Source organism: Lolium perenne, chromosome 7 (genome assembly GCF_019359855.2).
Source record: "Lolium perenne isolate Kyuss_39 chromosome 7, Kyuss_2.0, whole genome shotgun sequence".
Classification (NCBI taxonomy): domain Eukaryota; kingdom Viridiplantae; phylum Streptophyta; class Magnoliopsida; order Poales; family Poaceae; genus Lolium; species Lolium perenne.
Window position 1 is genome coordinate 186,974,646 of NC_067250.2, and position 27,636 is coordinate 187,002,281.

The 27,636-nt window shown below is 47.1% G+C and overlaps 2 long non-coding RNA genes across 2 annotated transcripts; both read left to right on the top strand.

The window, feature by feature from the left end:
• Positions 1-20,337: 20,337 nt before the first annotated feature.
• LOC139834106 (uncharacterized) lies at positions 20,338-23,144 on the top strand. Its single transcript, XR_011749463.1, has 3 exons — positions 20,338-20,411; positions 21,501-21,585; positions 22,914-23,144. It is a non-coding gene; the product is annotated as an uncharacterized lncRNA (long non-coding RNA).
• Positions 23,145-24,614: 1,470 nt separating this feature from the next.
• On the top strand, positions 24,615-27,474 carry LOC139833440 (uncharacterized). Its single transcript, XR_011749223.1, has 3 exons — positions 24,615-24,738; positions 25,833-25,917; positions 27,244-27,474. It is a non-coding gene; the product is annotated as an uncharacterized lncRNA (long non-coding RNA).
• The last annotated feature ends 162 nt before the right edge of the window (positions 27,475-27,636 follow it).

Sequence of the window (27,636 nt, forward strand, 5' to 3'; positions counted from 1 at the left end):
ATGGGGAGGTGTGGGACCTCACCAGGAGCGCGACGGCGGGGTCGGTGGTCGCCGGGGAAGCTCTCCGGCGCCGGAATCGACGGTGGCCGGCCCGGCGTCTGCGGGCTAGGGTTGGCTCTAGGGGGCGCGGGAGAGAGCGAGGGAGGGGGAGAGTGGGGCTAGGGTTCCAGGGCGCGGTGGCGGCGAGCTTTATAGCCGCCGGGGGCGGCGGGGATGATCTGGGCCGCCGGTGCCATCGGGTGGCCGGCGTGCTGCCAGGCACCTGCTTGGATGCGCGGGGAAGACGACAATTTTGCAAAAAGCCCACTGGAAAAACTGTTGGGCTAGCAAAGGGGTGCGGTTGGGCCACTTGGGCCATGTTTGGGCTGCGGCCAGTGAGGGAAAAGAGAGAGAAGGGGGTGGGCTGAGCCCAGATTAGAGAGAGAGGGTTTTCTCCTTTTTTTTTTCTTCTTTCTCTTTTTCTGATTTTTTTTTGGTTTCTCTTTTCTAATTTCTATTTTCAAATCTGTTTGAATTTTGTTTGAAACTCAATTTTGCCAGAGAAGTAAATAGCATACATGGATTTGTTACATACAACAAAACCATGTTGTATATTTTGGAAACTTGCAAGATTTGAATGTAGGAAGAAGTAGAAATTGATTGCTTAATTGGAAAATGGAGATGCAAATTTTGCTCAAATGCAAACTACATGCATGAGATGCACATGATCACTCATTTATTTATGAACACAAGGTTGGGATGTTACAACTCTACCCCCCTTACAAGAATCTCGTCCCCGAGATTCCTAAGTTTTAGAAAAGAAGGCAGGGTACTCAGATCGGAGACGATCCTCTCGTTCCCAGGTTGCTTCTGACTCAGAGTGATGAGACCATTGAACTTTCAGGAATTTGATGGTTTGATGCCGAGTTTTACGCTCAGCTTCATCAAGGATACGGACAGGATACTCTCGATAGGTCAGATCCTCTTGGAGATCAAGTGTTTCGTGATCAACACCACGGATGGGATCTTTGAAGCAACGTTTGAGTTGGGAGACATGGAAGACGTCATGAACTTCAGGAAAAGTTGGAGGGAGTTCCAACTTGTAGGCAAGTGTACCTCGTTTTGCAAGGATGCGGAAAGGACCAACATAGCGAGGAGCTAGTTTGCCTTTTATACCAAAACGATGGACACCTCTTAAAGGAGTGACTCGAAGATAAGCTTGCTCGCCAACTTCATAGCGAACTTCTTGATGATGACGATCATAATTGCTCTTTTGACGAGACTGAGCAGCTTTCAAACGTTCTCGGATAATGCCAACTTGATCTTCTGCTTCCTTGATCATGTCCGGTCCAAAGAACTGTCTTTCACCGGTTTCTGACCAATTCAGAGGGGTTCGACATTTCCGTCCATAAAGAGCTTCAAAAGGAGCCATGCCCAGGCTAGATTGGAAACTGTTGTTATAGGAGAATTCAGCAAATGGAAGGCACTTTTCCCAATTCTTGCCGAAGGATATAACACGAGCTCGAGCATGTCTTCAAGGATTTGATTCACCCTTTCGGTTTGACCACCGGTTTGGGGATGATAGGCCGTCTTTGAAGGTAAGGTTTGTTCCCATGGAGTTTTGAAGACTTTGGCCAGAATTTCGAGGTAAACAAGCTTCCACGATCGGAGATGATCTTCTTCGGAACACCATGAAGAGAGACTATCCGGGATATATAGAGATCTGCTAGTTGACTAGCACGAATACTTTCCCGAACAGGAAGAAAATGAGCAACCTTGGATAGACGATCCACCACTACCCATATGGAGTCATTTCCCTTTGGAGTTTTGGGAAGTCCGGTAATGAAATCCATGCCAATTTCATCCCATTTCCATTCAGGAGTAGATAGAGGTTGAAGAGTACCAGCTGGTCTTTGATGCTCAGCTTTTACACGACGACAAACGTCGCATTCAGCTACAAAGCGAGCAATTTCTCTTTTCATCCGGGTCCACCAGAACCTTTGGCGAAGATCCTGATACATCTTTGTACTTCCAGGATGAATAGATAGAGGAGACTCATGAGCTTCTCGGAGGATAAGCTCTCTCAGGTTCTTTTTCTTCGGCACCACCAAGCGGTTACCAAAGTATACAACACCTTGATCGTTGACGGAGAAACATTTAGCATCTCCGCTAACAATGTTCTCTTTGATCTTAGTGATACCCAAATCACGCTTCTGAGCGGATTTGATCTGGTCTTCAAGAGAGGATTTCACCTCTAAGTTGGCAAGGAATCCTTGAGGAACAACTTCAAGATTGAGTCTTGCAAATTCCTCATGGAGGGCAGGTTGACATTGCTTGAGCATCAGATTGTTGCAATATGACTTCCGACTTAGCGCGTCAGCAACGACGTTGGCCTTGCCGGGCTGATAGTTAAGACCCAAATCATAGTCCTTGATGAGTTCCAACCATCTTGTCTGCCTGAGATTCAGATCTGGTTGGGTGAAGAGATACTTCAGGCTTTGATGATCCGAGTATAACTCGCAACGATTACCGTAAAGGTAAGGTCGCCATTGCTTAAGAGCATGGACCACAGCTGCAAGCTCTAGATCATGAGTTGGATAATTGAGCTCATGTGGTTTCAACTGTCGAGAGGCATAAGCCACTACATGGCCATCTTGCATCAACACACATCCGAGCCCTTGAAGAGAGGCATCACAGAAGATGACAAAGTCTTTGCTTGTGTCTGGAAGGACAAGTACCGGAGCGGTAGTCAGCTTTATTTTCGTTGTCCTGGAAACTTTCTTCACCTTTTCTCGACCACTCAAACTTCTTATCTTTCTTCAAGATCAGTCATTGGTTTGGCAATCTTAGAGAAATTCTCGATGTATCGACGGTACTAACCCGCCAATCCAAGAAAAATCCGAATCTCTTTGGCTGACTTAGGAGTCTTCCAACAAGAACGGATTGAACTTTATCAGGAATAACTGCAACACCTTTTGCAGAGACCACATGGCCAAGAAAGATGAGCTCTTGTAGCCAGAACTCACATTTAGAAAACTTGGCATAGAGACGATGTTCACGAAGCTTGGTCAGCACCAAACGTAGGTGTTCGGTGTGTTCTTCTTCGGTTTTGGAGTAGACCAGAATATCATCAATGTAGATAATGACGAATTTGTCAAGATACTCCATAAACACTGAGTTCATGAGCCGCATAAAAGTGGCTGGAGCATTTGTGAGGCCAAAGGACATGACGGTGTACTCGTAAAAACCATAACGAGTCATGAACGCCGTTTTTGGAATGTCCTCCGTTCGGATTTTGATTTGATGGTAGCCTGATCTCAAATCCATCTTGGAAAAGACTGTGGCACCACTCAATTGATCAAAAAGATCATTGATTCGAGGTAGAGGATACTTGTTCTTGATGGTTACTGCGTTGAGCGGCCGGTAATCAACAACCAGACGCGGAACATTGGTATCCCTCTTCTTGACAAAAAGTGCAGGACATCCCCAAGAAGAAGTACTAGGTTGGATGTACCTTTTTCCTTCTAACTCTTCCAACTGCTTCTTCAGTTCAACCAACTCTTCTCGAGGCATACGATAAGGACGTCGAGATACAGGAGCAGTTCCAGGAACCAGCTCGATGACAAACTCCACGCTTCTATCAGGTGGCATGCCAGGTAATTCTTCCGGGAAGACATCAGGGAAGTCACAAACCACCGGAACATCAGAAATTTCAAGCGGAGGTAAGACATCAAGGGAATACAACTCAGCATCAGGAATATGTACTGCTGATGGAGATGTTGCTGCCGAAGACCAATACAGAATGGAGCTTCCGGAAAGATCGGTCAGAGTAAGAGACCTGGCTCCACAATCAATGACAGCCTGATATTTAGCTAGCCAATCCATGCCCAAAATGATATCAATGTCAGTTGACTTGAGGGCAATGAGGGGAATTGGAAAAAGAAGATATCCAATCTCGATTTTATTCCCATGACTAACCATATTGGTTCGCCAAGTGGAACCCGGGGACTGAACCATTAGAGTAGTAGGCAACTTCACAAAGGTTATCCCATGCAACTGAGCAAACTCTTGGGATATGAATGAATGCGATGCTCCAGAATCAAACAGAACTTTAGCTATAATGGAGTTGATTCGAAGCGTACCCATTATGACGCTTGGATCTGCTTCAGCTTCTTCAGCAGTGACATGGGTCAGACGACCCTGACCAGCAACTTGAGGCTTGGTAAACTTCTTTGGTGGTGGAGCACCACGAACAGAAGTATTGTGGGGGCACTCTTTCATGTAGTGACCAGGTTGACCACAAGTGAAGCACGCACCACTGCCTGGAGTACCCATAGCAGGACGATAGTTTGTTCCGCCGGCATTGTTTGGAGCTTGTGGGCGAGGAGCATAACCAGAAGGCTTTGGTGCATTAGGAGCACGAGGCACAGCACTGTATGGAATGAAAACACGACGGCGCTGATTGCCTGATCCAGAAGACTGAGAAGTATCTCGGGGACGCTTGCGAGTTTCCTCATACTCCACCTTTCCTCTTTCTGCCTTCATAGCCTTGTTGACAAGATCTTGGCAGGTTGGGAAGTCCAGGAGATGAAGATCTCGACGAAGCTCAGGATCCAGTCCCTTGCGGAATAAGGCTTGCTTCTTGGCATCAGTGGAAGTTTCTTCAGGAGCATAGCAGGCAAGACGATAGAAATTACCTTGGTAATCACAGATAGAACCAACCGCCTGCGTCGCCTTCAGAAACTCTTCTCTTTTCTCATCCATCGGACCCTCCGGGATATGATATGCACGGAAAGCAGCTTTGAACTCGGCCAAGTTACGACATGACCGGCAGGCTGCATCAACAGGAAGTTTTCCCACCATGAACCAGCAGCTCCTTCAAGATGGTAGGTGGCAAAGTTCACCCAATCTGCTTGAGCAGCGTGGGCAACCTCAAGCTTGCGCTCGATGGTACGGAGCCAGTAGTCAGCATCAAGTGGCTCAGTGGAATAACTGAACACTGGTGGGGTGAGGCGGATGAAGCTTCGGATCCCCACTTGTTCCTCATGACGCTGAGCTGTGTTACGCTCAATCCTTTCAAGGAGCCTAATGTTGTCTGCGCGATTGGCTTCATACATGGCCATAAGTTGGACCATAGAAGGAGGAGGAGGAAGGTCAGGATTCTCCTCGTGGCCATCTCCACGACCATTGCCACGGCCATGACCACGACCACGGCCAGCACCACTTCTAGTACCGCCTGACATCCTGAGGAGAAGACAAAAACCATGAGACACGGATTCACCGGAAAGATTCAACGGAAGGATAGCATGTACCGAATGCAATGAGCATGCTGAAAGACAAGACATGTGATATGAGGATATATCATCGTATCGATCATAGTAGTTAAACAAGCATACAAAATGTACACACTACCAACCGACTCACAAACCATGAAGATGGAATGCAAAGATGACATAGCATCACCATGTCGCATAAAGACAAACAATTGGATGCTAAGCACCCGAAGAAAGAATAAAGGGACAATGCTTCAGATTAACTGAGGCATTCTGGAAACTCTGAGACAGGCAACCATATACGGAGTACTGGAGAAAAATAACCCAAACCCGTGTATCCCAGAGATTTGAATTGAGAGGAAAGAAGTGAAATCTTTTTCCAATCAAAACCAGGTAAGATGACTCAGCATTAGAGTGACACCAGGTAAGGAGTAAAAAGAATCCTATTCAGAGTTTTGCAAGTAATCTTTAGCTTTCAAATAGTTTTCGCAACCACTAGACTCAACATCGACCAGTGAACAAGGGTTTCCTACAGGCAGTCCTGCTCTGATACCAAAACCTGTGGCACCCCCCCGGGATCAGGGTTAGACAAATACCAGATCTTCGTCCGACATAAGCCTAACCTTGAGCTCGAGAGACTACAGTGAGAGAATCGGTAACACAACAGTGACTCTACGACTCAAAACAATATATTACAACTCTTAAAAGAGTAAGATCCAAATTATTACACGCAGAGGTCACTGACCCAACATTCAACAAGCAACGGAAGCAAAATATGTTATTCTAAATAACAAGATAGCAAAGGGCTTAAGAAGCCATAACATAAAGCGACGTCCCAGCCCATAAGTCGCAGGCTGCTGCCTGGGAACTCCAAACTAACCGTCGATGTTAACGTAGAAACCACCTTCGGCTGTAGCGACTTCATCTGAAACAAAAGCATGCAAAGCTGAGTACAGGGACTCAGCAAGACTTAGTACAACCTTTTAGCAAAGCGGGTATGCGGGCTTTCTGGTAGATCTTCTTTTGCGTAAAGCCAGTTTTCCTTTGTAAGATAAGAGAGAAGAGAAGCTCGACTACTCAGAACCTTTGAAAGGGGATAAGAGAGCGATATCTCTATCTCTATTGATCATCATATTGTATCCACCAATCTTCATCATCTCGAACCACTATCCTCGGATCACCCCCTCAACACCCGAAGAAGGTGTCCGTAAGCACACATTGGTTGCCAAGTTTTACGATTAGGTTAAAGTTCTCTATGATCTCCATGTCCGTTCCCAAGTCGTCCATAACCGTGGACACGGCTTTTCGAAAAGATTTAACCCTGCAGGGGTGCACAACTTTACCCACACGCGCCAACCGACTCTTAATGCCAATATATATTTAGCTCTCTTCCTTGGAGAGCCGGCAGAGGGTGGTCGACCACGACCTTTACCTTGCTGTCGCCGAGACCATGAGTCACGCGCTAAGGATTGTTCCGCCGTAACGGGTCAAGTCCCGAAGTCGGTCCTTAACGATGTGAGGCGAGGTGGGTTTCCCCAGAGGCCGCAACCCCCAGCCACCACGGCCACGCTTACCTACATTATGTACCTTGAACCCCCAAGCAAAATGCAATGCATATGACCAGGTAACGCGCAAACTATGTGACTCATGGAATCTACTAGGCAAGTTAGTGAGTCGAGAGGGTACCATAATAGGGCCTCGTGTGGTTGTACGCTCGGTCTTGGTTCAAGAGGCGAGAACTCGGTTCCTAGGGTCGGCAGAAACGAAACAACCCACCACATCCCAATGTGGCCTCTCGTCTGAGCCTTTAATCATGTTTATCAACATCATCTCTATACTTACCACGTCAACCTGTCCTGCTAGATTCATTTCATTGTAAGGCTCCAGTCCAAGACCGAGTAGTAGCGTAACAAACTAAGCATGGCTAAGCATAAGAGATAAAGGCTCTCGCGACGCACACATGCCAAACCTAGTTATGCTAGGAGCAAGGATCGGGGTATCGAGGCTACAAAGGTCGGACATGCAACGAGATAGGGTAACTCTATCTATCGATAAAAGACAGCTTGAATCGTATGCAATATGTAGGAACCACAGATAAAAGCATTTCGAAAACATAGATGAACCAGGTTAGGGCTTGCCTTGTCCCTCAGCGGATGAGTACTGTTCTTCGGTGGGCGTTGACGTCGGACTCCGGCTCAGATCCTAGCGCGAAGAACCAAATACCGGAAAGGGAAACAAACATTCACGACATGGCATAATGCAATGCGCATACAATATGGATGATATGTCATGTTATTAGAATTCGGTAAACCCTAGGTGCATCATCAGATTAAAGGGGTGCCGACATCGGACACCGCCATATGAGAGGGGTTAATTAGGGTTTCTACTAAGCTCCACATTTAATTGTTTCAAACATGCATGAAACATGGATAATCAACTAGGATTTAATTTTCTGATTATTTTGATATATAATTTTATATTTTTCTAATTTAAAATGAATTATTTATGAATTTCCCAAGTTTAATTCATTTTAAAACAATTTGTGAAAATTATATAAATAAATAATAAAAGTTTAACAATTTGGACCCACATGTCATAATTTTATTCTTTTCCAATTATTTATGAAATTCTTAAAATTCTGACAGATGGGGTCCACCTGTCATATTATTTTCTATTTAAAGAAATACAGAAATTAATATAAGAAAATACAGAAAATAGGGGAAAATTAAATAATGACGTCACGCTGACGTCATGCGACGTCAGCGGCGCCATTGCTCCCTGGGAGCTCGGGTGAGGATGAAATCGGGCGATTTAGCCCGTAATTGCACGGGCGCGCAGGGGGGAAAGGGGCGGCTCGACGCGGCGAGCCGTTTGGTGGCGGCGCCGCCCGCTATTGGCCGCCGGAGCTCGGCCGGCGGCGAGCTCGAGCGGAGGCCGGGGCATTGGCACGGCGCGGCGGCGCTAGAGAGGGGAAGGGAGCGAGGCGAGGGCATGGGGAGGTGCGGGACCTCACCAGGAGCGCGACGGCGGGGTCGGCGGTCGCCGGGGAAGCTCTCCGGCGCCGGACTCGACGGGGGCCGGCCCGGCGTCTGCGGGCTAGGGTTGGCTCTAGGGGGCGCGGGAGAGCGAGGGAGGGGGAGAGTGGGGCTAGGGTTCCAGGGCGCGGTGGCGGCGAGCTTTATAGCCGCCGGGGGCGGCGGGGATGATCTGGGCCGCCGGTGCCATCGGGTGGCCGGCGTGCTGCCAGGCACCTGCTTGGATGCGCGGGGAAGACGACAATTTTGCAAAAAGCCCCCTGGAAAAACTGTTGGGCTAGCAAAGGGGTGCGGTTGGGCCACTTGGGCCATGTTTGGGCTGCGGCCAGTGAGGGAAAAGAGAGAGAAGGGGGTGGGCTGAGCCCAGATTAGAGAGAGAGGGTTTTCTCCTTTTTTTTTTCTTCTTTCTCTTTTTCTGATTTTTTTTTGGTTTCTCTTTTCTAATTTCTATTTTCAAATCTGTTTGAATTTTGTTTGAAACTCAATTTTGCCAGAGAAGTAAATAGCATACATGGATTTGTTACATACAACAAAACCATGTTGTATATTTTGGAAACTTGCAAGATTTGAATGTAGGAAGAAGTAGAAATTGATTGCTTAATTGGAAAATGGAGATGCAAATTTTGCTCAAATGCAAACTACATGCATGAGATGCACATGATCACTCATTTATTTATGAACACAAGGTTGGGATGTTACAACTCTACCCCCCTTACAAGAATCTCGTCCCCGAGATTCCTAAGTTTTAGAAAAGAAGGCAGGGTACTCAGATCGGAGACGATCCTCTCGTTCCCAGGTTGCTTCTGACTCAGAGTGATGAGACCATTGAACTTTCAGGAATTTGATGGTTTGACGCCGAGTTTTACGCTCAGCTTCATCAAGGATACGGACAGGATACTCTCGATAGGTCAGATCCTCTTGGAGATCAAGTGTTTCGTGATCAACACCACGGATGGGATCTTTGAAGCAACGTTTGAGTTGGGAGACATGGAAGACGTCATGAACTTCCGGAAAAGTTGGAGGGAGTTCCAACTTGTAGGCAAGTGTACCTCGTTTTGCAAGGATGCAGAAAGGACCAACATAGCGAGGAGCTAGTTTGCCTTTTATACCAAAACGATGGACACCTCTTAAAGGAGTGACTCGAAGATAAGCTTGCTCGCCAACTTCATAGCGAACTTCTTGATGATGATGATCATAATTGCTCTTTTGACGAGACTGAGCAGCTTTCAAACGTTCTCGGATAATGCCAACTTGATCTTCTGCTTCCTTGATCATGTCCGGTCCAAAGAACTGTCTTTCACCGGTTTCTGACCAATTCAGAGGGGTTCGACATTTCCGTCCATAAAGAGCTTCAAAAGGAGCCATGCCCAGGCTAGATTGGAAACTGTTGTTATAGGAGAATTCAGCAAATGGAAGGCACTTTTCCCAATTCTTGCCGAAGGATATAACACAGGCTCTGAGCATGTCTTCAAGGATTTGATTCACCCTTTCGGTTTGACCACCGGTTTGGGGATGATAGGCCGTGCTGAAGGAAAGTTTTGTTCCCATGGAGTTTTGAAGACTTTCCCAGAATTTCGAGGTAAACAAGCTTCCACGATCGGAGATGATCTTCTTCGGAACACCATGAAGAGAGACTATCCGGGATATATAGAGATCTGCTAGTTGACTAGCACGAATACTTTCCCGAACAGGAAGAAAATGAGCAACCTTGGATAGACGATCCACCACTACCCATATGGAGTCATTTCCCTTTGGAGTTTTGGGAAGTCCGGTAATGAAATCCATGCCAATTTCATCCCATTTCCATTCAGGAGTAGATAGAGGTTGAAGAGTACCAGCTGGTCTTTGATGCTCAGCTTTTACACGACAACAAACGTCGCATTCAGCTACAAAGCGAGCAATTTCTCTTTTCATCCGGGTCCACCAGAACCTTTGGCGAAGATCCTGATACATCTTTGTACTTCCAGGATGAATAGATAGAGGAGACTCATGAGCTTCTCGGAGGATAAGCTCTCTCAGGTTCTTTTTCTTCGGCACCACCAAGCGGTTACCAAAGTATACAACACCTTGATCGTTGACGGAGAAACATTTAGCATCTCCGCTAACAATGTTCTCTTTGATCTTAGTGATACCCAAATCACGCTTCTGAGCGGATTTGATCTGGTCTTCAAGAGAGGATTTCACCTCTAAGTTGGCAAGGAATCCTTGAGGAACAACTTCAAGATTGAGTCTTGCAAATTCCTCATGGAGGGCAGGTTGACATTGCTTGAGCATCAGATTGTTGCAATATGACTTCCGACTTAGCGCGTCAGCAACGACGTTGGCCTTGCCGGGCTGATAGTTAAGACCCAAATCATAGTCCTTGATGAGTTCCAACCATCTTGTCTGCCTGAGATTCAGATCTGGTTGGGTGAAGAGATACTTTAGGCTTTGATGATCCGAGTATAACTCGCAACAATTACCGTAAAGGTAAGGTCGCCATTGCTTAAGAGCATGGACCACAGCTGCAAGCTCTAGATCATGAGTTGGATAATTGAGCTCATGTGGTTACAACTGTCGAGAGGCATAAGCCACTACATGGCCATCTTGCATCAACACACATCCGAGCCCTTGAAGAGAGGCATCACAGAAGATGACAAAGTCTTTGCTTGTGTCTGGAAGGACAAGTACCGGAGCGGTAGTCAGCTTTATTTTCAGTGTCTAGAAACTTTCTTCAGCCTTTTCTGACCACTCAAACTTCTTATCTTTCTTCAGAAGATCAGTCATTGGTTTGGCAATCTTAGAGAAATTCTCGATGTATCGACGGTAATAACCCGCCAATCCAAGAAAACTCCGAATCTCTTTGGCTGACTTAGGAGTCTTCCAGTCAAGAACGGATTGAACTTTATCAGGAATAACTGCAACACCTTTTGCAGAGACCACATGGCCAAGAAAGATGAGCTCTTGTAGCCAGAACTCACATTTAGAAAACTTGGCATAGAGACGATGTTCACGAAGCTTGGTCAGCACCAAACGTAGGTGTTCGGTGTGTTCTTCTTCGGTTTTGGAGTAGACCAGAATATCATCAATGTAGATAATGACGAATTTGTCAAGATACTCCATAAACACTGAGTTCATGAGCCGCATAAAAGTGGCTGGAGCATTTGTGAGGCCAAAGGACATGACGGTGTACTCGTAAAGACCATAACGAGTCATGAACGCCGTTTTTGGAATGTCCTCCGTTCGGATTTTGATTTGATGGTAGCCTGATCTCAAATCCATCTTGGAAAAGACTGTGGCACCACTCAATTGATCAAAAAGATCATTGATTCAAGGTAGAGGATACTTGTTCTTGATGGTTCTTTGCGTTGAGCGGCCGGTAATCAACAACCGGACGCGGAACATTGGTATCCCTCTTCTTGACAAAAGTGCAGGACATCCCCAAGAAGAAGTACTAGGTTGGATGTACCTTTTTCCTTCTAACTCTTCCAACTCGCTTCTTCGATTCAACCAACTCTTCTCGAGGCATACGATAAGGACGTCGAGATACAGGAGCAGTTCCAGGAACCAGATCGATGACAAACTCCACGCTTCTATCAGGTGGCATGCCAGGTAATTCTTCCGGGAAGACATCAGGGAAGTCACAAACCACCGGAACATCAGAAATTTCAAGCGGAGGTAAGACATCAAGGGAATACAACTCAGCATCAGGAATATGTACTGCTGATGGAGATGTTGCTGCCGAAGACCAATACAGAATGGAGCTTCCGGAAAGATCGGTCAGAGTAAGAGACCTGGCTCCACAATCAATGACAGCCTGATATTTAGCTAGCCAATCCATGCCCAAAATGATATCAATGTCGGTTGACTTGAGGGCAATGAGGGGAATTGGAAAAAGAAGATATCCAATCTCGATTTTATTCCCATGACTAACCATATTGGTTCGCCAAGTGGAACCCGGGGACTGAACCATTAGAGTAGTAGGCAACTTCACAAAGGTTATCCCATGCAACTGAGCAAACTCTTGGGATATGAATGAATGCGATGCTCCAGAATCAAACAGAACTTTAGCTATAATGGAGTTGATTCGAAGCGTACCCATTATGACGCTTGGATCTGCTTCAGCTTCTTCAGCAGTGACATGGGTCAGACGACCCTGACCAGCAACTTGAGGCTTGGTAAACTTCTTTGGTGGTGGAGCACCACGAGCTAAGTATTGTGGGGGCACTCTTTCATGTAGTGACCAGGTTGACCACAAGTGAAGCACGCACCACTGCCTGGAGTACCCATAGCAGGACGATAGTTTGTTCCGCCGGCATTGTTTGGAGCTTGTGGGCGAGGAGCATAACCAGAAGGCTTTGGTGCATTAGGAGCACGAGGCACAGCACTGTATGGAATGAAAACACGACGGCGCTGATTGCCTGATCCAGAAGACTGAGAAGTATCTCGGGGACGCTTGCGAGTTTCCTCATACTCCACCTTTCCTCTTTCTGCCTTCATAGCCTTGTTGACAAGATCTTGGCAGGTTGGGAAGTCCAGGAGATGAAGATCTCGACGAAGCTCAGGATCCAGTCCCTTGCGGAATAAGGCTTGCTTCTTGGCATCAGTGGAAGTTTCTTCAGGAGCATAGCAGGCAAGACGATAGAAATTACCTTGGTAATCACAGATAGAACCACTGCCCTGCGTCAGCTTCAGAAACTCTTCTCTTTTCTCATCCATCAGACCCTCTGGGATATGATATGCACGGAAAGCAGCTTTGAACTCTGGCCAAGTTACGACATGACCGGCAGGCTGCATCAACAGGAAGTTTTCCCACCATGAACCAGCAGCTCCTTCAAGATGGTAGGTGGCAAAGTTCACCCAATCTGCTTGAGCAGCGTGGGCAACCTCAAGCTTGCGCTCGATGGTACGGAGCCAGTAGTCAGCATCAAGTGGCTCAGTGGAATAACTGAACACTGGTGGGGTGAGGCGGATGAAGCTTCGGATCCCCACTTGTTCCTCATGACGCTGAGCTGTGTTACGCTCAATCCTTTCAAGGAGCCTAATGTTGTCTGCGCGATTGGCTTCATACATGGCCATAAGTTGGACCATAGAAGGAGGAGGAGGAAGGTCAGATTCTCCTCGTGGCCATCTCCACGACCATTGCCACGGCCATGACCACGACCACGGCCAGCACCACTTCTAGTACCGCCTGACATCCTGAGGAGAAGACAAAAACCATGAGACACGGATTCACCGGAAAGATTCAACGGAAGGATAGCATGTACCGAATGCAATGAGCATGCTGAAAGACAAGACATGTGATATGAGGATATATCATCGTATCGATCATAGTAGTTAAACAAGCATACAAAATGTACACACTACCAACCGACTCACAAACCATGAAGATGGAATGCAAAGATGACATAGCATCACCATGTCGCATAAAGACAAACAATTGGATGCTAAGCACCCGAAGAAAGAATAAAGGGACAATGCTTCAGATTAACTGAGGCATTCTGGAAACTCTGAGACAGGCAACCATATACGGAGTACTGGAGAAAAATAACCCAAACCCGTGTATCCCAGAGATTTGAATTGAGAGGAAAGAAGTGAAATCTTTTTCCAATCAAAACCAGGTAAGATGACTCAGCATTAGAGTGACACCAGGTAAGGAGTAAAAAGAATCCTATTCAGAGTTTTGCAAGTAATCTTTAGCTTTCAAATAGTTTTCGCAACCACTAGACTCAACATCGACCAGTGAACAAGGGTTTCCTACAGGCAGTCCTGCTCTGATACCAAAACCTGTGGCACCCCCCCGGGATCAGGGTTAGACAAATACCAGATCTTCGTCCGACATAAGCCTAACCTTGAGCTCGAGAGACTACAGTGAGAGAATCGGTAACACAACAGTGACTCTACGACTCAAAACAATATATTACAACTCTTAAAAGAGTAAGATCCAAATTATTACACGCAGAGGTCACTGACCCAACATTCAACAAGCAACGGAAGCAAAATATGTTATTCTAAATAACAAGATAGCAAAGGGCTTAAGAAGCCATAACATAAAGCGACGTCCCAGCCCATAAGTCGCAGGCCGTCTGGGAACTCCAAACTAACCGTCGATGTTAACGTAGAAACCACCTTCGGCTGTAGCGACTTCATCTGAAACAAAAGCATGCAAAGCTGAGTACAGGGACTCAGGAAGACTTAGTACAACCTTTTAGCAAAGCGGGTATGCGGGCTTTCTGGTAGATCTTCTTTTGCGTAAAGCCAGTTTTCCTTTGTAAGATAAGAGAGAAGAGAAGCTCGACTACTCAGAACCTTTGAAAGGGGATAAGAGAGCGATATCTCTATCTCTATTGATCATCATATTGTATCCACCAATCTTCATCATCTCGAACCACTATCCTCGGATCACCCCCTCAACACCCGAAGAAGGTGTCCGTAAGCACACATTGGTTGCCAAGTTTTACGATTAGGTTAAAGTTCTCTATGATCTCCACGTCCGTTCCCAAGTCGTCCATAACCGTGGACACGGCTTTTCGAAAAGATTTAACCCTGCAGGGGTGCACAACTTTACCCACACGCGCCAACCGACTCTTAATGCCAATATATATTTAGCTCTCTTCCTTGGAGAGCCGGCAGAGGGTGGTCGACCACGACCGTTACCTTCTTTGTCGCCGAGACCATGAGTCACGCGCTAAGGATTGTTCCGCCGTAACGGGTCAAGTCCCGAAGTCGGTCCTTAACGATGTGAGGCGAGGTGGGTTTCCCCAGAGGCCGCAACCCCCAGCCACCACGGCCACGCTTACCTACCTGTTATGTACCTTGAACCCCCAAGCAAAATGCAATGCATATGACCAGGTAACGCGCAAACTATGTGACTCATGGAATCTACTAGGCAAGTTAGTGAGTCGAGAGGGTACCATAATAGGGCCTCGTGTGGTTGTACGCTCGGTCTTGGTTCAAGAGGCGAGAACTCGGTTCCTAGGGTCGGCGAGAAACGAAACAACCCACCACATCCCAATGTGGCCTCTCGTCGAGCCTTTAATCATGTTTATCAACATCATCTCTATACTTACCACGTCAACCTGTCCCGCTAGATTCATTTCATTGTAAGGCTCCAGTCAAGACCGGAGTAGTAGCGTAACAAACTAAGCATGGCTAAGCATAAGAGATAAAGGCTCTCGCGACGCACACATGCCAAACCTAGTTATGCTAGGAGCGGTGGATCGTGGTATCGAGGCTACAAAGGTCGGACATGCAACAGAGATAGGGTAACTCTATCTATCGATAAAAGACAGTTGAATCGTATGCAATATGTAGGAACCACAGATAAAAGCATTTCGAAAACATAGATGAACCAGGTTAGGGCTTGCCTTGTCCCTCAGCGGATGAGTACTGTTCTTCGGTGGCGTTGACGTCGGACTCCGGCTCAGATCCTAGCGCGAAGAACCAAATACCGGAAAGGGAAACAAACATTCACGACATGGCATAATGGAATGCGCATACAATATGGATGATATGTCATGTTATTAGAATTCGGTAAACCCTAGGTGCATCATCAGATTAAAGGGGTGCCGACATCGGACACCGCCATATGAGAGGGGTTAATTAGGGTTTCTACTAAGCTCCACATTTAATTGTTTCAAACATGCATGAAACATGGATAATCAACTAGGATTTAATTTTCTGATTATTTTGATATATAATTTTATATTTTTCTAATTTAAAATGAATTATTTATGAATTTCCCAAGTTTAATTCATTTTAAAACAATTTGTGAAAATTATATAAATAAATAATAAAAGTTTAACAATTTGGACCCACATGTCATAATTTTATTCTTTTCCAATTATTTATGAAATTCTTAAAATTCTGACAGATGGGGTCCACCTGTCATATTATTTTCTATTTAAAGAAATACAGAAATTAATATAAGAAAATACAGAAAATAGGGGAAAATTAAATAATGACGTCACGCTGACGTCATGCTGACGTCAGCGGCGCCATTGCTCCCTGGGAGCTCGGGTGAGGATGAAATCGGGCGATTTAGCCCGTAATTGCACGGGCGCGCAGGGGGGAAAGGGGCGGCTCGACGCGGCGAGCCGTTTGGTGGCGGCGCCGCCCGCTATTGGCCGCCGGAGCTCGGCCGGCGGCGAGCTCGAGCGGAGGCCGGGGCATTGGCACGGCGCGGCGGCGCTAGAGAGGGGAAGGGAGCGAGGCGAGGGCATGGGGAGGTGCGGGACCTCACCAGGAGCGCGACGGCGGGGTCGGCGGTCGCCGGGGAAGCTCTCCGGCGCCGGACTCGGCAGGTGGCCGGCCGGCGTCTGCCGGGCTAGGGTTGGCTCTAGGGGCGCGGGAGAGAGCGAGGGAGGGGGAGAGTGGGGCTAGGGTTCCAGGGCGCGGTGGCGGCGAGCTTTATAGCCGCCGGGGGCGGCGGGGATGATCTGGGCCGCCGGTGCCATCGGGTGGCCGGCGTGCTGCCAGGCACCTGCTTGGATGCGCGGGGAAGACGACAATTTTGCAAAAAGCCCCCTGGAAAAACTGTTGGGCTAGCAAAGGGGTGTGGTTGGGCCACTTGGGCCATGTTTGGGCTGCGGCCAGTGAGGGAAAAGAGAGAGAAGGGGGTGGGCTGAGCCCAGATTAGAGAGAGAGGGTTTTCTCCTTTTTTTTTCTTCTTTCTCTTTTTCTGATTTTTTTTTGGTTTCTCTTTTCTAATTTCTATTTTCAAATCTGTTTGAATTTTGTTTGAAACTCAATTTTGCCAGAGAAGTAAATAGCATACATGGATTTGTTACATACAACAAAACCATGTTGTATATTTTGGAAACTTGCAAGATTTGAATGTAGGAAGAAGTAGAAATTGATTGCTTAATTGGAAAATGGAGATGCAAATTTTGCTCAAATGCAAACTACATGCATGAGATGCACATGATCACTCATTTATTTATGAACACAAGGTTGGGATGTTACAACTGTGGTGACCCTGCATACCACTGCATGTTGTAGTATGCCAGTCGTTGATATAACATTCGCGAAGTACCATTCCGCAAATATTACATCCCTCAGAGTAGTACAACAGAACATAGCAGGGTCCATAACTCATTCACATATTATTACAATCATCATACACAAGTCGTCTCGGAGCTCCTCTTGGGTTCTGAGAGGATAACTCCTGGGTTCGAGGCGAACCCAACTTAACTTACAATACCATTGTCTCATTAAACTAAACATTTATTTAAACGAGCAGCTAAATAGTAAGAGTTCGCGCTGCTCGGCTACTACTACTCCTCCTGATATCCTTAGGCTTGTTCTCCTCCGGAAGCCTCCCCGGATCCGTAGACTATGATGTAGTCTACGCCTTCAACACCTCCTGAGAGGTCTGGTTCCTCGTAGCCGATGATCTCGGCTCCATCATGGTTGTCGTTGTCCTCCTCCAGATGGTTCAGACAATCTAAGCATGGGATTTAAGAGTGGTATGAGTACGAGCGTACTCAACAAGTTCATTATAGATAAGAGGTGTTTTATGCACTAGCTACGATATTAAACCAGAAAGTCTAATACCAATGCAAATTTTGATAAACATTTCTTCAAGAGATTGCTTTTATTTCAAAGAGCTATGTCCGTCAGCCTTCACCGGTTTACTAGAACTTCATGGAGCTCCTTTCCGGCCGCGTTCGCAGTTCCTTAATCCCGGAACAGGGAGTGACAGGTCACAGTTCTTACGCTCTGCAGAGGTGTGTTGCTTTACCCATAAGAGATCTTAACCTTGGTGCCAACCGGGCAGCTTTCCCGTCCACACTTCCTTAGGTGTGAGGCCCGGTATAAGGTCTAGCCAATCATGTTCCTCCGCTACCTCGAACACCCACCCTTTGTTGCATACCCCGACCCTGGGTCCTCGTCGGTCCTCTTATACCACTTAAGGATGGACCCCGACCACGACAACAGTTTGGGACTCGTTAACCAAACTCCTTCGCCGGTAGCTGCAACCCATCATAGACCGCAATACCGTGGGGACTTAAGGCTTCCCCAGCCCACCGCTTGTACTTCGAGCGACAAGTGTCTACGGACTATGCCGTGGGGACTTAAGGCTTCCCCAGCCTACCGCTTGCCCTGACAGATACAAGTGTCTACGGTAAAGCGCATCCGTTGATGAACGAGAGGTGGAAACACTTTTGACTACTCCGTCCCACTCCGGATCTTATGGTTAACACGGATATTACGGCACAAGAATCACTGGCGACATTTGTTGTTTAATCCTAGATGGATATACGCCCATGCAATGGAACCTCCACCATATCAACACAATCCATGGTTCCATTGCCCACCACATAGTCATATTCATAGTTATGAAAGTAGTGGTTTTGATTTTTGTGCAATAGTGATAACCATAATACTTTGCAAGTAATTTGATAAAAATACTCAAATGACATGAGCAAGTGATGAACTTGCCTGAACACTGCAAAGTTCTGCAGTTGGAAGGTATGGACTGACCCTTGTCCTCTTGTTCTGAAAAATAGCATCATTGTCCGATAAGGGCAATGGTTAAAGAAGCAATTATGCATGATTCCATTTTTAGGGTTTGTTCCCCCCTTCCGATGTCGTTATTATTTCATGTGAGAGGTTAATACTAAGAATAATTTGGAGATATTATATTTAGAGTAAATACAACCTTGAAATGTTGTCAAGGTGTTTTTCTAGTCCAAAATACTTTATGTACTTATTTTCATTATTGAAAATAAAAGGTGTGATTTAAATGATTATTTAAATCATCAAATTTGAACTTATTCTTGTTTAACTTCAAAAATTCTATTTCATATTTTATTATGATAGAGATTTTTATACTGAGTGGTTTTCATATTTTTAATTATTTTTTTGGAGCTTTTAAACATTTAGTATGAATTTTCAAAGTTTCAGTATTTATAGAATTTGTGAAATACCAAATTTGCCCCTGGGCCCACCTGTCAGTGGAGCCCAGTGGGTTGGGTTCGACCAGCTCGGGTCCAACCGACCCGAGCGGTCGCTCACTCCCTTTCCCACCACGCCGCCTCGACGAACCCTAATCCCCTTCTCTCTGGCGACCTGTGTCGCCCTCGCCGTCGCCGGCTGATTCCGGCGAACTCCGACCGTCATGGCCCTCGCTGTAGCGACCCAGAACAAATCCCCATATTAGATTTTTGTTTGTTATTTTCTTTTGTGCATCATCATGGCATATGCATCATATCATCCACAAGATTTTATCAAATAAAATTATTTTGAAATAAAAACTATTTATTTTCTTTTCCCTCTCATATGGTTTATATATTAAACCCTCCTCGGTGTCCCTGCTATTTCGAAAAAAATTTCAAACGTTGCAAGGCGTGACCTCTTCTCCTTTTCTCATCACTCCATATTCTTGTCGATCAATTCTTCTCCATCTTTGTCTTCTGAAAATTCCTGAAATCTCAAAGATGGCCGAAGGAAGCAATCAACCTGCAACCACGTTTGGGCAATTGAGCCTCAGCCCAGCGACATGGCCTCACGGTTTGGCCCATCTCTCTATTCAGCCCACCTCGACCGACCCTCCTGGCATCCTCTTCTTCGTACGGCACGCATCCCATCGGAGCCACGTAACCATGCAGCTCGATGGGACGGCGATCCCCTTGTCGCTCCTCTCTCTCTATAAACAGAGCTACCCTGCATCCCTACCAAACCCTAACCTTCCACCTTCTTTCCTCCCCGCCGCCACTCCTCTCTTCCTCTCACCCGACGCCGCAGAGCGCCACCATCACGGACGTCCTGGACGTCGCCCGACTCTCCCCGGTGAGCTCCGCGTCCCTAGAACCACTCTTCGGTCTCTTCCGCCCTCTTTTTCTTGCCGTGCTACCGGCGTTGATAGCCGCCCGCTGCCGCAGGTCCCCGTCTCCCGAAGCTCTGCGCCACGCCGTCTCCGCGCGACCGGCGCACCGCGCGTCCCCCCGCTCGTCTCTTACGTCATCAAGCCGAACCTCATCAGCTTCGTCGCGCGCTTGCTCACCTCACGGCGGCGCGCACTTCCTCGACGCGGCCCGGCTCTTCCCGGACCTTGGCGGCGGCTCAACCCCGCGTCTACCTGAACCAAGTCGAGCCCTTTCGGGCTCCCCGTCGCCACCTCCACCTCGTCGAGCACCCCAGGGTGAGCAGCCCTTCTACATCTCCCCTGCCTGTCCCGCGAAATCCGTTTCGGAAGAGATCAAGGAAAACGAAAACCAGGTGGATGAAAACGTCCAGCTTTCTGTTTCATGGTGTCAACTTCCGACGAGCATCCCCGGCGAACCAGGTCGCCTCAGCACGGGATTATTGTTCCGTTAAGTGAACGCCACCACCAGCTTTCTCCTGATCTTTGTTTCGTCCAAAACGGTGCAGTATCGGCGTCGCCATCGTCTTCCAAAGTTCGATCCGTAAAACAGATTCCGTGTCAATTCAGATCGCTGTTTCGTCCGTCCGTTTTCCGGCGAGGCTCCACGTCGACACCGTGCACCGTTTCCAACCTTTTTATCCCATTCAACTCACGGCACCACACTCTTGCTCAAACTCTTTTGTTTCGTTCGAAACCACTCACGCTTTCGCCGCTGCATTCGCTTTAAAATCTGTGCACATTCGCTATCTACAGAACACCCGCTGTCACGATCTTCAGTTCCTAGTGTCAAGTTTCGATTAACCACGGACATACACTATACCTTGTCTGCACCATACGTAAACAACACCTTCCAGATACATGTCAAAATCATTCCATTTCTCTCTGACTCCAGCCCAGGTCCCCTGTGCATGTTACATCTTTATTTTGTTATATAAAATCTGGCTCTACTTTTTGAATACAAGTTCAAATGAAAATATTTTATATATGAAAGTTTATCAGAAAAATGCACTGAATAAGAATATGACATTTGTGTATGTGTTTGTATCTCGCATCATGTCGGGCCATGGTAGTTTGCATCACACCTAATAACTAATATGCGGAGTAATTGGGATTTCCGGATACGGTTTCCCGCTTCGTTTAAATTGAGTAGCTCACCCATGCCATGTCAATGCTATGCTAATCAATATTTAGTATGTGGGGTAGATAAATAACTTGAACCTAATAATTGTGTCTCGGAATTCCGATTCCGCTTAAATTGGATAAGTTGCATCGCCGCATCATGTTTGCCATGCCATGCATATCATATCATGATCATGCCGATTCTTTTGCCGTAGTAGTAAGATTTGCATCCGTTATGTGTTCCAGCATTTGCTTCTTCTCGGATAGGATCGCGAAGTGGTGTGGTGAGATACGACAAGTTCTCCGGATGTCCCTCGGCAAGCTTTAACAGGCAAGCATTTCCCCTATACTCCTGTCCCTGCAGGAGTCGCTCACCTATTTTATTTTGCCTTCTCCCTTATGCTATCCTTGAGTTGCGTTCTTGTCACGTGTCCCTTCCACCTGTTACCTCAAGCAGCCTATATTGCCTCCACCAACCTCCTACAGCTATTGTTTGGTTATCGGGTCTGCCTTGCGAGTCGTAGTGCATGCTAGTGCTGTTTATATCGTGCTGCCGTTATGCTATCTTATCGGGTTATCTGTTGGGGATCATGCCACATGGTTTATGGTTATATATTTTGAAAGTATCATGGTTACTTGTTAATAGTTGTTAGCGGAGACATCGGTGGGTCAGTTGCTCGTTTTATGACGGCTCACTTGTGTTTCCATGAAATCTAGGACCCCGAGTTCTTGTTATCTCTGCTCCGAGACTGAGCGCTCTAACCACACGTGGGTATGTTTCTGGGTCTCCCCTCGATCACTGCCGGAATCTACAGCTTTGTCCAGTGGCCACAACTAGTTTGCAATGTTTTACCATTTGTTGTTTGCGTGCATGCCAGCTTGTTACTTATTTACTTTGGGAAGCCCCTGGGTGCCTTGTATCCCTTGTTTCTGGTATGCACGTATAGGTCGCGGAGCCGCTGCGAAGTGGTTTATCGCCCCAGTGTGTGTTTAAACCACCTAGTACGCTGTCGCAAACAGCTAGGTCCGCTTCGGAGATACGGCCGGACTTCGATTCGGGTTTAACTTGGTTAGGTGGCTTCCTGGACATTGTTGTCGTGAAGGAGAGTGCGAGTCGTGATATCCTTCCCTTGCTCGGTTGGGTTGATCGTGCGTGTGGGTACATTTGGGCAACCCCTGCAGGGTGTACATCTTATCGATAAGCCGCGTCCGCGGTTATGGACGACTTGGAGCTGTATGACTCGATCATAGACAACTTACACCTATTGTTTCAATACTAATAACTTGCATAGTAAGATAGAACAACTTAAATAATAACTGGTTAAAATTTGTCAACAGTGTGAGTGCCCTTGCAAGTACTTCCTTGCGAGGGGGGAACACATCGGTTGTGTTATGTTTGCAGAGTATAGAACTGTTAGTCGTGCGCTCTCTCACCTTCTCTGGTAGACGACTGTTGTAGAGTGTCTCTATAGGTTTTTAGTGCATGCGCGCTGCCGCTTAACCCCACCATATTGCCTATGACGTTCCTCTTGCGTCCTCTAAGTCCCCTGCGTGCCTCAAGTACAAAGGACGACTGGTTGACGATTGCTTATACGTCTTGAAGTCTTGTTAAGTACGAACCCGTACTTATTGCTGCTTCTACGGGATATAACCGGGCAGGTATGAAGATATGTTCGATGAAGACGACGTTAGCGAGGTTACCCTTCCGGCATGGCCTGGGCAGGGTTATGGACGCCACTGGTTATCTTCAGGACTCTTAGTCCAAATTTGTATCTTGTCCGTACTCGGACGTATTTGATCTTCTGTATGATTTGGATCTTTGTATGTACCTATTTGTATCTTGACTCGTTGGAGTCGTTGTTGTAATATATCTGTATCTTGTGGGCTCTATTGTAATCCCGTTGTAATGCTACTGCTCGTGATTGATTCCACCCGCATCGCGTGCATGCTTCGGCGTGTACGAGGCGCTTGGTGGTGCGTCTCCTAGAATCGATATCGTGCGGATTTCGGCGGATTCGCTGGGATCCTCATCGTACCGGTTCTGGGGCGTCACAAGTTGGTATCAGAGCATCAGGTTGACGGTACCCCACTAGTCCAGCCTGTAGGATAACCTTGCCAACGGTCGTTAAGTTTAAAGCGTCCAAACTATTTTATAAAATTCGTTGGATAGTTCCTCTGATTTTTCTCCTTACATGTATTCTTTCTCCTCTTACCTTTGCGAGTTTTGAATCTTCTCTTATCTGTTTCTCTGAGTCTTAGGTTCCGACGTTGGTTGGACGATCCTTGCCCCTCACCTATTAGGTCCGATCTTTGGAGGTTCCGACGAAAGTTCATCATCATCAACGGAGCAATAACTCTTGTTAGTGGTGTCGAGGAGAACGACACGCCACAAGAAGATCCGATAGTTTAACCAACCTCCCCTTAGGTTGACGTGGAATCTCGGGGCGAGATTCCTTGTTAGTGGTGTCGATTGTAGCGACCCAGAACAAATCCCCATATTAGATTTTTGTTTGTTATTTTCTTTTGTGCATCATCATGGCATATGCATCATATCATCCACAAGATTTTATCAAATAAAATTATTTTGAAATAAAAACTATTTATTTTCTTTTCCCTCTCATATGGTTTATATATTAAACCCTCCTCGGTGTCCCTGCTATTTCGAAAAAAATTTCAAACGTTGCAAGGCGTGACCTCTTCTCCTTTTCTCATCACTCCATATTCTTGTCGATCAATTCTTCTCCATCTTTGTCTTCTGAAAATTCCTGAAATCTCAAAGATGGCCGAAGGAAGCAATCAACCTGCAACCACGTTTGGGCAATTGAGCCTCAGCCCAGCGACATGGCCTCACGGTTTGGCCCATCTCTCTATTCAGCCCACCTCGACCGACCCTCCTGGCATCCTCTTCTTCGTACGGCACGCATCCCATCGGAGCCACGTAACCATGCAGCTCGATGGGACGGCGATCCCCTTGTCGCTCCTCTCTCTCTATAAACAGAGCTACCCTGCATCCCTACCAAACCCTAACCTTCCACCTTCTTTCCTCCCCGCCGCCACTCCTCTCTTCCTCTCACCCGACGCCGCAGAGCGCCACCATCACGGACGTCCTGGACGTCGCCCGACTCTCCCCGGTGAGCTCCGCGTCCCTAGAACCACTCTTCGGTCTCTTCCGCCCTCTTTTTCTTGCCGTGCTACCGGCGTTGATAGCCGCCCGCTGCCGCAGGTCCCCGTCTCCCGAAGCTCTGCGCCACGCCGTCTCCGCGCGACCGGCGCACCGCGCGTCCCCCCGCTCGTCTCTTACGTCATCAAGCCGAACCTCATCAGCTTCGTCGCGCGCATGCTCACCTCACAGCAGCGCGCACTTCCTCGACGCGGCCCGGCTCTTCCCGGACCTTGGCGGCGGCTCAACCCCGGCGTCTACCTGAACCAAGTCGAGCCCTTTCTGGCTCCCCGTCGCCACCTCCACCTCGTCGAGCACCCCAGGGTGAGCAGCCCTTCTACATCTCCCCTGCATGTCCCGCGAAATCCGTTTCGGAAGAGATCAAGGAAAACGAAAACCAGGTGGATGAAAACGTCCAGCTTTCTGTTTCATGGTGTCAACTTCCGACGAGCATCCCCGGCGAACCAGGTCGCCTCAGCACGGGATTATTGTTCCGTTAAGTGAACGCCACCACCAGCTTTCTCCTGATCTTTGTTTCGTCCAAAACGGTGCAGTATCGGCGTCGCCATCGTCTTCCAAAGTTCGATCCAGAAAACAGATTCCGTGTCAATTCTGTATCGCTGTTTCGTCCGTCCGTTTTCCGGCGAGGCTCCACGTCGACACCGTGCACCGTTTCCAACCTTTTTTATCCCATTCAACTCACGGCACCACACTCTTGCTCAAACTCTTTTGTTTCGTTCGAAACCACTCACAGTTTCGCCGCTGCATTCGCTTTAAAATCTGTGCACATTCGCTATCTACAGGAACACCCGCTGTCACGATCTTCAGTTCCTAGTGTCAAGTTTCAGTTAACCACGGACATACACTATACCTTGTCTGCACCCTGTACGTAAACAACACCTTCCAGATACATGTCAAAATCATTCCATTTCTCTCTGACTCCAGCCCAGGTCCCCTGTGCATGTTACATCTTTATTTTGTTATATAAAATCTGGCTCTACTTTTTGAATACAAGTTCAAATGAAAATATTTTATATATGAAAGTTTATCAGAAAAATGCACTGAATAAGAATATGACATTTGTGTATGTGTTTGTATCTCGCATCATGTCGGGCCATGGTAGTTTGCATCACACCTAATAACTAATATGCGGAGTAATTGGGATTTCCGGATACGGTTTCCCGCTTCGTTTAAATTGAGTAGCTCACCCATGCCATGTCAATGCTATGCTAATCAATATTTAGTATGTGGGGTAGATAAATAACTTGAACCTAATAATTGTGTCTCGGAATTCCGATTCCGCTTAAATTGGATAAGTTGCATCGCCGCATCATGTTTGCCATGCCATGCATATCATATCATGATCATGCCGATTCTTTTGCCGTAGTAGTAAGATTTGCATCCGTTATGTGTTCCAGCATTTGCTTCTTCTCGGATAGGATCGCGAAGTGGTGTGGTGAGATACGACAAGTTCTCCGGATGTCCCTCGGCAAGCTTTAACAGGCAAGCATTTCCCCTATACTCCTGTCCCTGCAGGAGTCGCTCACCTATTTTATTTTGCCTTCTCCCTTATGCTATCCTTGAGTTGCGTTCTTGTCACGTGTCCCTTCCACCTGTTACCTCAAGCAGCCTATATTGCCTCCACCAACCTCCTACAGCTATTGTTTGGTTATCGGGTCTGCCTTGCGAGTCGTAGTGCATGCTAGTGCTGTTTATATCGTGCTGCCGTTATGCTATCTTATCGGGTTATCTGTTGGGGATCATGCCACATGGTTTATGGTTATATATTTTGAAAGTATCATGGTTACTTGTTAATAGTTGTTAGCGGAGACATCGGTGGGTCAGTTGCTCGTTTTATGACGGCTCACTTGTGTTTCCATGAAATCTAGGACCCCGAGTTCTTGTTATCTGTTCCGAGACTGAGCGCTCTAACCACACGTGGGTATGTTTCTGGGTCTCCCCTCGACCACTGCCGGAATCTACAGCTTTGTCCAGTGGCCACAACTAGTTTGCAATGTTTTACCATTTGTTGTTTGCGTGCATGCCAGCTTGTTACTTATTTACTTTGGGAAGCCCCTGGGTGCCTTGTATCCCTTGTTTCTGGTATGCACGTATAGGTCGCGGAGCCGCTGCGAAGTGGTTTATCGCCCCAGTGTGTGTTTAAACCACCTAGTACGCTGTCGCAAACAGCTAGGTCCGCTTCGGAGATACGGCCGGACTTCGATTCGGGTTTAACTTGGTTAGGTGGCTTCCTGGACATTGTTGTCGTGAAGGAGAGTGCGAGTCGTGATATCCTTCCCTTGCTCGGTTGGGTTGATCGTGCGTGTGGGTACATTTGGGCAACCCCTGCAGGGTGTACATCTTATCGATAAGCCGCGTCCGCGGTTATGGACGACTTGGAGCTGTATGACTCGATCATAGACAACTTACACCTATTGTTTCAATACTAATAACTTGCATAGTAAGATAGAACAACTTAAATAATAACTGGTTAAAATTTGTCAACAGTGTGAGTGCCCTTGCAAGTACTTCCTTGCGAGGGGGGAACACATCGGTTGTGTTATGTTTGCAGAGTATAGAACTGTTAGTCGTGCGCTCTCTCACCTTCTCTGGTAGACGACTGTTGTAGAGTGTCTCTATAGGTTTTTAGTGCATGCGCGCTGCCGCTTAACCCCACCATATTGCCTATGACGTTCCTCTTGCGTCCTCTAAGTCCCCTGCGTGCCTCAAGTACAAAGGACGACTGGTTGACGATTGCTTATACGTCTTGAAGTCTTGTTAAGTACGAACCCGTACTTATTGCTGCTTCTACGGGATATAACCGGGCAGGTATGAAGATATGTTCGATGAAGACGACGTTAGCGAGGTTACCCTTCCGGCTTGGCCTGGGCAGGGTTATGGACGCCACTGGTTATCTTCAGGACTCTTAGTCCAAATTTGTATCTTGTCCGTACTCGGACGTATTTGATCTTCTGTATGATTTGGATCTTTGTATGTACCTATTTGTATCTTGACTCGTTGGAGTCGTTGTTGTAATATATCTGTATCTTGTGGGCTCTATTGTAATCCCGTTGTAATGCTACTGCTCGTGATTGATTCCACCCGCATCGCGTGCATGCTTCGGCGTGTACGAGGCGCTTGGTGGTGCGTCTCCTAGAATCGATATCGTGCGGATTTCGGCGGATTCGCTGGGATCCTCATCGTACCGGTTCTGGGGCGTCA